At 36.9% G+C, this 10,036-nt stretch overlaps 1 long non-coding RNA gene across 1 annotated transcript; it reads right to left on the bottom strand.

The window, feature by feature from the left end:
- Nucleotides 1-972: 972 nt before the first annotated feature.
- On the bottom strand, nucleotides 973-9,567 carry LOC133250079 (uncharacterized). The gene is made up of 5 exons (XR_009737220.1): nucleotides 9,551-9,567; nucleotides 6,201-6,289; nucleotides 4,148-4,225; nucleotides 2,325-2,434; nucleotides 973-2,036 (listed from the first exon to the last, which is right to left on the bottom strand). It is a non-coding gene; the product is annotated as an uncharacterized LOC133250079 (long non-coding RNA).
- Nucleotides 9,568-10,036: the final 469 nt, after the last annotated feature.

Raw genomic sequence — 10,036 nt, 5'->3', positions numbered from 1 at the left:
CTAAGTTGCTTCAGTCATGTCCAACTCTGTGCGACGCCATAGACAGCAGCCCACCAGGCTCCCCCATCCCTGGGGTTCTCCAGGCAAGAACACTGGAGTGGGTTGCCATTTCCTTCTCCAATGCATGAAAGTGAAAAGTGAAAGTCAAGTTGCTCAGTAGTGTCCGACTCTTAGCGACCCCATGGACTGCAGCCTACCAGGCTCCTCCATCCATGGGATTTTCCAGGCAGGAGTACTGGAATGGGTCGCCAGTGCCTTCTCCAAAACATACTGCAGGTCTTTGTAAAGAAAGGATAGTCCACGTACGAGAGCTCAAATACCTTGACCGCCCGCACCCCGCCCCCAATCTCCATACACAGGATATCCAGAAGGAGCCATCACAGCAAGAAAGACTCTTTCTTCTTCCCCAGTCTCATTCTGGCCAATCAAATAACATTAATATATGGCTTTTTATTGGGCTTCCCTGGTAACTCAGATGGTAAAGAATCTGCCTGCAATGCAGGAGCACCAGGTTCGATCCCTGGGTTGGGAAGATCCTCTGGAGGAAGGAATGGCTACCCATTCCAGTATTCTTGTCTGGAGAATTCCATGGACAGAGGAGCATGGCAGGCTACAGTTCACAGGGCTACAAAGAGTCAGACACGACTGAATGACTGACACATACAGACACACACAGCCTTTTGTTAGTATGAAAAGCATGTTATCAGAAAAAACAGAGTTTAGAGATTCTCCAACAGCATGATGTGTCTCCTCTGAGAACTGTCAATAAATAATGGAGCCAGGACAGGGTTAGGTGTGGGCAAAAGGGATTGCTAACCTGGCCCTTCACTTTCAAGAACCCCTTATGGTGTAAACTCATCCTCCCAACAGTGTCTGAAAGAACACATAGGTCAGCAGAATGTATAAGTTCTCTTTATTAAAAGATGTCCTTACAAAAACAAAAAGACAGAGAGTGGGAGAAAATATGCACAATACTTATATCAGACAAAGCCTTATATGCAAGAATGTATTAAGAATTTCCATAGATTAGTATTGAATAAAAGACAACTAGCTCAATTGTTTTCAAGTGGGCAAAAGACCTGAAAAAACACATCATAAAAGAAAATAGACAATGCCAATTAGCACATGGTAAGGGGCTCAATGTCATTTATCATCAAGGAAATGAACATTAAAACCAAAATATAATACTAATTTACACCCAGAAGAATGGCCAAAATAAAGTAGATAGAAATTCCAAGTTTCAGCAAAGATGAGCAGCAATTGGAATTCTCATACAAAATATCACTTTGGGACACTGTTTGGAAGTTTCTTATAAAGTTAAACCTATGGGTCCAACCGTATGATCAAATAATTCCACTCCTAGGTATTTACCATAGAAAAATGGAAACATATGTCCATACAATGAATTGTATGGGAATGTTTACAGCAGCTTTATTCATAATAGCCCCAAACTGGAAACAACCAAATATTCAGCAAGAAGAGAAAGGTTACATAACTACAATAAATATATTTTAGATGTGTTTTTCAGCAATATAAACAACTACACACTACACAAAGTAAAATGATTTAATCTCAAAAACATTATTACATCTAGCAAAAAAAAAACATGAAATTGTACACACCATTTACATTAAATGCTAAAACAGATAAAATGAATCAACAGAAACAGAAATTGAAATGGTGGTTGCCTCTGGCTTTCTAAGGATCAACTAAACAAAGAGACAGAAAATGTGTTCTGTCATGATGAAATTTTTAATATCTTGAGTGAGATAGTGGTTAAATAAAAGTACACATTTGTCAAAAGTTATCTAATTTTACACCTAAATCTTGCATTTTATTATACCAAGTGGTGCATTATTGAATGAGTTTGTATTAAAAAATTAACTGTAAGAAAAAATTATCAAAATCCAGATTTTACTCCATTTAAAATGATGAGTATGTCTGCCACTCAGTAATTGGTGCTCAGCACTGACAAAGTAAACACATATCTAGGGGAAAAGCTCTTCCTCTGCCATCTTCTGTTTTGTCTATGAGGCCTGCAAATTAGACAAAAGATAGATTAACAGAAAAATGTTTTTTTCGTGTACACACAGAAGCCAACAAAAGAAGTAGCTGGTGCATTATATGATTAAAGTTTTTAAGGCTTATATATTTAGTTCAGTAAGAGAAAGTTACTTTAGACCATCACTGTCAAGAGAACATAAATAATGTATAACTTTGATTACAACAATATAATTAGTGATTTTGCTGAAAAGTTCCATGGTTTTTTCCTGTTCATAAGAAATTGGGACCTTTACAGTAACTTCTGCTTTATCCTTACTCACCATTCTTAATTCTAGAAGGCTTTCTGAGAAGCTTGGAATGTTGTTATCTTCTATCTTGATCTAGATCAAATTCTTGAGCAGGCTTTCTACCTACCAATGTTCTTTATGAACTGGTGGGAAAGCACAATACAAAGACTTATTTTCTCAATTTTAAGTGTAATTCATTGTGAATTTTCTCCAAATTTCTACAACTGTATAATCTGACCAAGAATGAGGAACAGTTTTCTCTCTCTTGTTGCCTACGTTCCTACCCCACCGTGTCCACACATTTATGCTGCTGGTTTAATAGTACTACTTTAGGCTGGCAAGTTCAACGTTTCTTGAGTGGCATGACTGAGTGGGTGCCAGAAGATGTTGGATTTACTGTGAAGCTAAGGAAACTTGCTTCAGAAGCCCTCACTTGCACACATCCACTACGAGGCCCTAGAAGGGGCCCTAGCAACATGTTCTCATGGTGATGTGCTTTTCTGAATTTTGCAAAAGGGAGGCCCCACCCCTCCAATTTGACTTCTCCCATTGCACATACTCTTAATAACACAGGGTAATGTTGAAATAGCTATGGACTTTAAGAAAAAAAAAAAATCTAGCTAGGGAAAATCTGACGTGGGCTCCTTCTAGTTTGTATTTCGTGAGATATAATTGCATGATTTGCAATCATCTCCATCTACAATCAGTCTCGTACTAGCTTTCCAGTGAACAAATTCTCCTTTTGATCCCTGTGCAAACTCACCCAGCACATCAATGCAAAGGTCAGAGTAAGAGACTGCATGAAGGAATGATGTTATTATCATTTGTGATGGTTTTTTTCTCATTCATGATGAGTAGTCACTTACATACCTAATTTTACATGTATGAATTTGTATTCTTTATCCTTGAGAAGATCTCCTGGGGCTTCTCTGATGGCTCAGTGATAAAGAATCTGCCTGCCATTGCAGGAGACAGGGGTTAGATCCCTGGTCTGGGAAGATCTCGTATGACGTGGAGCCACAAAACTCATGCACTACAACTACTGGGCCTGTGCTCTGGAGCCCAGGAGCTGCAACTATTGAGTCCACGAGTCACAGCCACTGAAGCCTTTGCTTCCTAGAGCTTGTGCTCCACAAGAGAAGCCACTACAGTGAGAAGCCTTCACACCGCAACTGGAGAGCAGCCCCTACTCGCGACAGCTGGAGAAAAGCTCACACAGTGATATGGGGAACACATGTATACCTGTGGCGGATTCATTTTGATATTTGGCAAAACTAATACAATTATGTAAAGTTTAAAAATAAAATAAAATTAAGAAAAATAAATAAATAAAAATAAAGACCCAGCACAGCCAAAAATAAATAAAATTATATTTTAAGAAAAAGATATCCAAAATTATATAAGGTTCTGACCCCATAAAATCCTAACATGTTCTTCATAAAAATTCAGTAAATGTTTGGTGCTCAATTTTATTAAAAAACTTCAAGTTAAGATGGTGAATTAAATTCCTCAATCTCTAAATACCACTTTGGTATATCAGAAAGTTTTGCGGGAAAGCATAGACTTCAGATTCAGATAGAAATGAGTTTATACCCTTCCTCTTAGTAATTTAAACTCAAACAAGTTATTCAATTCCCTTGGGCCTTACTTTCCTCATCTGTAAAATGAGGCTAATAATACTTACTTTGCAGAATTACACTGAGGATGAAGTAAGATGAGATACATATAACAATGAATCATGGGACTAAGGCTACAAAAGGCATCTAGAAAAGTGTTGGGGATTTGGTGTAGGGGGTGAGCACACAGACTCTGAAATCAGATCACCTGATTTAAATCCTAGCTCTGCAGCTATTTACCTGTATGATTCAGGACAAAGTGCTTTCCCTCTCTGTATCTCCATGTCCTCATCATTAAAATGGAAATAAAAATGGTACCTGTATTATAAAGTAGATATGAAGATTAAATGAGGTAATATTTCCAAAGCACTCAGAATGATACCTTTGGCACAAAGTGTGCTATATAAGTATATTAAATTGTCAACTATTTGTTTACTGAAAATCTTTATTGCACTAGACCAGAACTGTTCTATTAGGTACAAGCTACAGAAGAATAACTGTAACATTATCTCTGAAAATGGGAGAAGTTTGTTCTAATTAAGTCTGCATTTCATTGTTCGGATTTCTTGTAGTTATAGATTTATGAGGAACGTGAAAGTATTAGTCACTCAGTCTTGTCCAACTCTGTGACCCCCTGGACTGTAGCCCACCAGGCTCCTCTGTCCGTGGGATTCTCCAGGCAAGAAAACTGAAGTGGGATGCTGTTTTCTTCTCCAGGGGATCTTCCTGACCCAGGGATCGAACCCAAATCTCCTGCATTGCAGGCAGATTCTTTACCATCTGAACCACCAGGGAAGCCCTACAGATTTATAAACAGCTTAAAAAAAAAAAAAAAGTTAAGAATCAATGGCATCACGTTCTGCCATGTTTTTATACATAAAGACCCCAATTATACTACTTGGTTAATGCCTTCAAAAGTATTTTTGATAACACTTTAAAAAGAGTTCCAACAAAAAAACTATTGTTTTCTCTAGGATCCAAGAAAGTTTAATTAAAATGCCAACATGATCAAGCAGGCTAAGAATGTTTTCTCATTATTTCAACTAAGAGTCGGTAAGATTTGATTAATATTATTCTGACCGCATTGGGTTCTGGCAGATCTGTATATTTTCATTTAGTTATTCAACTCTCAAATATCCTATTAATTATCTTTCTTTCTCTCTGCCTCTCTCTTCTTCAATATAACCCTTTTTTCAAACAGCTTCAAGAGTTTTTTCCTTAAAATATTAAGAATTATTTTAAGTGCTACAGTTAATTTTAGTCAAAACTTTAAATACCATTTTGAGTTGATTCATAGCTCAGGTTCTTCATATAAAAGGAATATGCAAATTTTTAAAAATAGAATTTCCATAGTCTTGATAGAATATGTAACTCGGTGTCTACCCGAGAATTAGAATGACTATTTATGTTCTCCAGACTCAGAGAATGAGGGAAACGGTGAACTGTGCTGACTTTTTAAAAACAAAGTTGGAATTGTTCAGTAATACTTCATTTGCATGCAGAAAACACAACGCACATTAAAACAGGTACACACTTCTGTGTTGGTTTCAAGGAAGTGAAGGTGAGCCAGTTTATTGTCAAAGCTTACATTCAGTACCCACCCCAACATTACATAAATGAGATGCCACGTTGGAAATAATAAATAGGAGTTTAAAACCCAAAGTTACGACTCCCAAAGAAAGGATAACTCATTTCTTCACATATTTACAATATTAAATCCTTGGCTACATATATAATTCTGAGTAGGTGTGCGAAACGGTTTTCTATGGGGAAATGCCTGGTTAGTAGTCTTTTTCAGCCTGGTAATTGTGCTGGTATTTTTAAATATGTTATGGTACCCAGAGGTTTTGGAAATGGTCATATGTTTTATTCACATATGAATAAATGTGAGTTAGAATTATACTGCAATTTCTGAGGAAACCATAATTCTGAATTGAATGGCTTTTTTGTGTTTTTAAACCTCACCTGCATAAACGTGAATATAAAATGTGAGTTTTAAATGAAGGTCATCTATAATTATATTCTAGCTCTTTCATGTACTTAGTTTCATGTCTGTGTGTGTGTGTTTACACTTCTGGTTCTATGGGGGAAAGGTTTCCCCTCAAATTACAATAATATTGAGAGACAATATATTAAACACAACTACATAAAAGAAATGATTTTTGTATTTGAGTTAGTTTCTTTTTAAATTTTTTCCCCTTATGAATTAGAAGAAGAAAATAAAATATACAGACTCTTTCCCATCTGCCCACTACCATCATGGAGGCTACGACACCTGGACCATATCACCCACCAGGTATGGATTTGTGTTCCCAGAAGGTAGCATTCTTCACAGCAATTTTATACACAAAAGACTTTTCAACTTCATTTATCCAGGCTACGCTAAGTAGAGAATGGAGAGATTGATTATGATTTGAATTATTATACTTTCACATGATAAAAAAAGCTTTAGTCTATCCTGTTCCTTATTGATGACATAAAGAAGGGAACTCTAAGTGATGAAGTATGTCTTTTTTAAGAAATGAAGAATTAAAAGTCTTGAATTATGTTAGTGGCAAGGAAAATTCTTCCTTGCAAAGAATCAAATACAGCATTCTGATTCATTCATTGATGCAAAAGGAAGAATACAGTGTGATACGGTAGTACTGTGATCATTTTATTGCAAAATGGATGAGATCCGGTCACTAACTGTGTTAAATCCTAATTCTCTCTACTGTGCTGTGCCTTCTTTGACTCATGTTTCACGTTAAAAACAAAATGAAGAAAATACGTTTTTCTATATTGATGACAGTTCTCAGTGAAAAAATTCACATGAAATATTTAGCTAATGTTTGTTACTTAGTGAGTGCTTAGCAAATGATAATTCCTATTTAAAAATCAGGTTTTAAAAAATAACTTTCTGACCATCTCTCACAAGAAATGTCCTTCTCTTGAAAATTTATACCTTGCTCCCATCTGCAAAATGCTAACAATATACATTACCTTAATAAAATATTTATTATCATTTTTCCATAATTCCTCTTAATTTTACTATTCATTTGCTTTTAAATTTATAATCATAAGAAGCACTCTTTTCTTTCCATTCCAAAATTATGTGTTCAGATTTTTATTTATTCACTAAGCATGTTTTGAAACCAAGTTCCTCTCCTTTAAACATAATTTTTCATCAGATGCACAACTGTTTTTGTTTAAGGAAGAGCTTTGTAGTTTTATGTTACTAGCAACTACTGCATCTCTAAATGGCAGTAGCATTTTTCCTAAACTGTGAATTCATGAGAACATAAGGTTATGTGATTTCATTTTCTTTGCAGATTCCTCGGTTTTGTTTTGAAGAAATTAAAAGCATCGATTACCCTAAGCCTCCTGAACAATCAACAATTAAGGGACTTCCCCGGTAGTCCAGTGGTTAAGAATTCTCCTTCCATTGCAGGGGATGCAGGTTCCATCGCTGGTCAGGGAACTAAGACCCCACGTGTAACAGGGCACCCTACAACTACTAGAGCTCTGACACTCTAGAGCCAGTGCTCTCCAACTAGAGAAGCCCATGAACAATTTAGTTAAAACTCAGATTTAATAAACATTTTGGAAAGAAAATGAAATTATGTCAAAACCTCAAAGTCAGTTGGAATTAAGAAAGTGAGTAGGAAAAATTCTAAGTGACCAACACTTCCCAACTCTGTCTGCTACAATAAGCCCACCTTAAATATAAAGATGTGTGGGTGCATGCCAAGTAATTTCAGTTTTGTCTGGCTCTGTGCAACCCTATGGACGGTAGCCTCCCAGGCTCTTCTGTCCGTGGGATCCTCCAGGAAGAATACTGGAGTGGGTGGCCATGCCCTCCTCCAGGGGATCTTTCCAATCCAGGCCTCAAACCTGCATCTCTTACATCTCCTGCATTGGCAGGCAGGTTCTTTACCACTAGCACCACTGTAGAAGCCCAAATATAAAGATACATATAGTTTAAAATGTATTTAGATTAAAAGTAAGAGGATGGAGAAAACATATCATAAAAGTAACAATTTGTTCAGGTTGAACTTAAATGCCTCCCTTTGTGATAGTGCTTAATTTTAACTACGTAAATTGCATTCAGGATACATGAGCTCCTTTATCTAATCATAGGCTGCCAAGAATCTGTTTAGACATTCACCTGGGTTAATATGCATATTATTGTTCCTTAGTTTGGAAAATGAAGTTTCAGACAGAATCCATTATCTGTGTGTGCTGGTTTGCCTGAGCAATTGTTTCCCAAATGCATATTAATTGTATTTTTGTTATTTTTAGCTCTAATCTCTCTAGGTCCTTGTGCCCTGAGCCCTCAGATAAAGACAGCTCTAATAAGTTATGGGAAGTTGAGAAATGGGTTCCAAGAGTAAGTGGGTAACTCTCAGAGACCTTGACCATCCTGGGCTAGTGCTCTTCCATTCAGTGAGGGATACTGGGTAGCAAGCAATGAAGGCTTTTCATGTGTCTCCTCACTATTGGCAGTAAATCCCAACCAACACTAGCCCCCAAATGCCTAAAAGTTAGTGGTCCAATGTAGCTCTTTAGGAAGTAGTTCTTCCTTTAGAGCTGTATACTACAACTCCAATGGAGAGCCAACTTTATTAAAATTAATTTTTATTGCAGTATAGTTGATTTGGGCTTCCCAGGAGGCTCAGTGGTAAAGAATCTGCCAGCAATGCAGGAGACATGGGTTCAATCCCTGGGTCAGGAAGATCTCCTGAAGGAGGGAACGGCAACCCAATCCAGTATTCTTGCCTGGAGGATCCCACAAACAGAGGAGCCTGGTGGGCTACAGTCCATAAGGTCTCAAACAGTTGGACACGACTGAAGCAACCGAGCAGGTGCACATGGCTGACTTCCAAGGCTGTTTTAGTTTCAGGTGTTTTACATATACACACACCCACTCTTTTTTAAATTCTTTCCCCATGTAGAAAAGAAAACTGCGTAAAGCCCCTTGTTCTATACAGTAGGTTCTTATTTGCTATCCATATTGTATATAGTAGCGTGTATATGTCAATCACAGTCTCCCAATTTAGCACCCCACCCCACCCCCAAATTTATTGGTAGCCGTAGGTTTGTTTTCTACCTCTGTGACTCTATTTCTGTTTTGTAAATAGGTTCACCTTTCATATTATGGATCATAGTAAGGCTCTGAGAAGGCATGAAAATGTTTGTCTAACTTCGTTTAAACCAAAGTTTCCCCAATTATTTTTTAGGTATGGTATTGTCTTTATTGAATCATGATTAGCATAAAATATTAGCTTTAGGTGTACAGCATAGTGACTCGATATTTTTATACACTGTGAAATGATCACTACAGAAAGTCTAGTTACCATCTGTCACGATTCAGACTTGTTAAGAGTGTTGCTAACTATATTCCCTGAGTTTGTGTTACATCCCTGACTTATTTACTTTATACATAGAAGTTTATACTTCATAATCCCCTTCACCTACTTCACCTTTCTCCCCCCAACCCCCCACCATTCCACCCCACGTGGTGACCACCAGTTTGTTGTCTGTATCTATGAGTCTCTTTCTGTTTTGTTTGTTCCTTTGTTCTGCTTAGTTTCCACTTACAAGTGAGATCATATGGTATTCATTTTTTTCTATCTGATTTATTTCACTTAGTATAATACTCACCAACTTCATCCATGCTGTGGCAAATGGCAAAATTCCATTCTTCTTTATGACTGAATAATATTCCATTGTTTGTGTGTGTGTGTGTGTGTGTGTGTCTGTGTGTCTGTGTGTGAGAGAGAGAGATTTATATAGGTTGCTTCCATAAGTTGGTTCTAGTAAATAGTGCTGCAATGAACATAAGGGTACATAGATCTTATCAAATTAGTGTTTTCATCTTTTTTTTTAAATAAATATCTAGAAGTTGAATTGCTGGATCATACAGCTTTGTTTTTAGTTTTTTGAGGAAACTCCATACTGCTTTCCAAATTTAGAGCATTAAATATTTTAAGCAAAACAGCCATAAAGACTTTTCCCTTTTTACTTTTATCTGTTTTCTGAGTTTTCTGCAATGAGAAACAGTAGAAAAGAAAACAACCAATAGAAAGTGAAATAATTAAAGTTGCCACACTGGTGGTGTAGAATGCCTGTGAGCAGTCGCTGAGATCC

This window comes from Bos javanicus, chromosome 6, assembly GCF_032452875.1.
Source record: "Bos javanicus breed banteng chromosome 6, ARS-OSU_banteng_1.0, whole genome shotgun sequence".
NCBI classification, from domain to species: Eukaryota; Metazoa; Chordata; class Mammalia; order Artiodactyla; family Bovidae; genus Bos; species Bos javanicus.
Note: the sequence above shows the minus strand (reverse complement) of the source record. Positions and strands in the feature narration are given on the sequence as shown.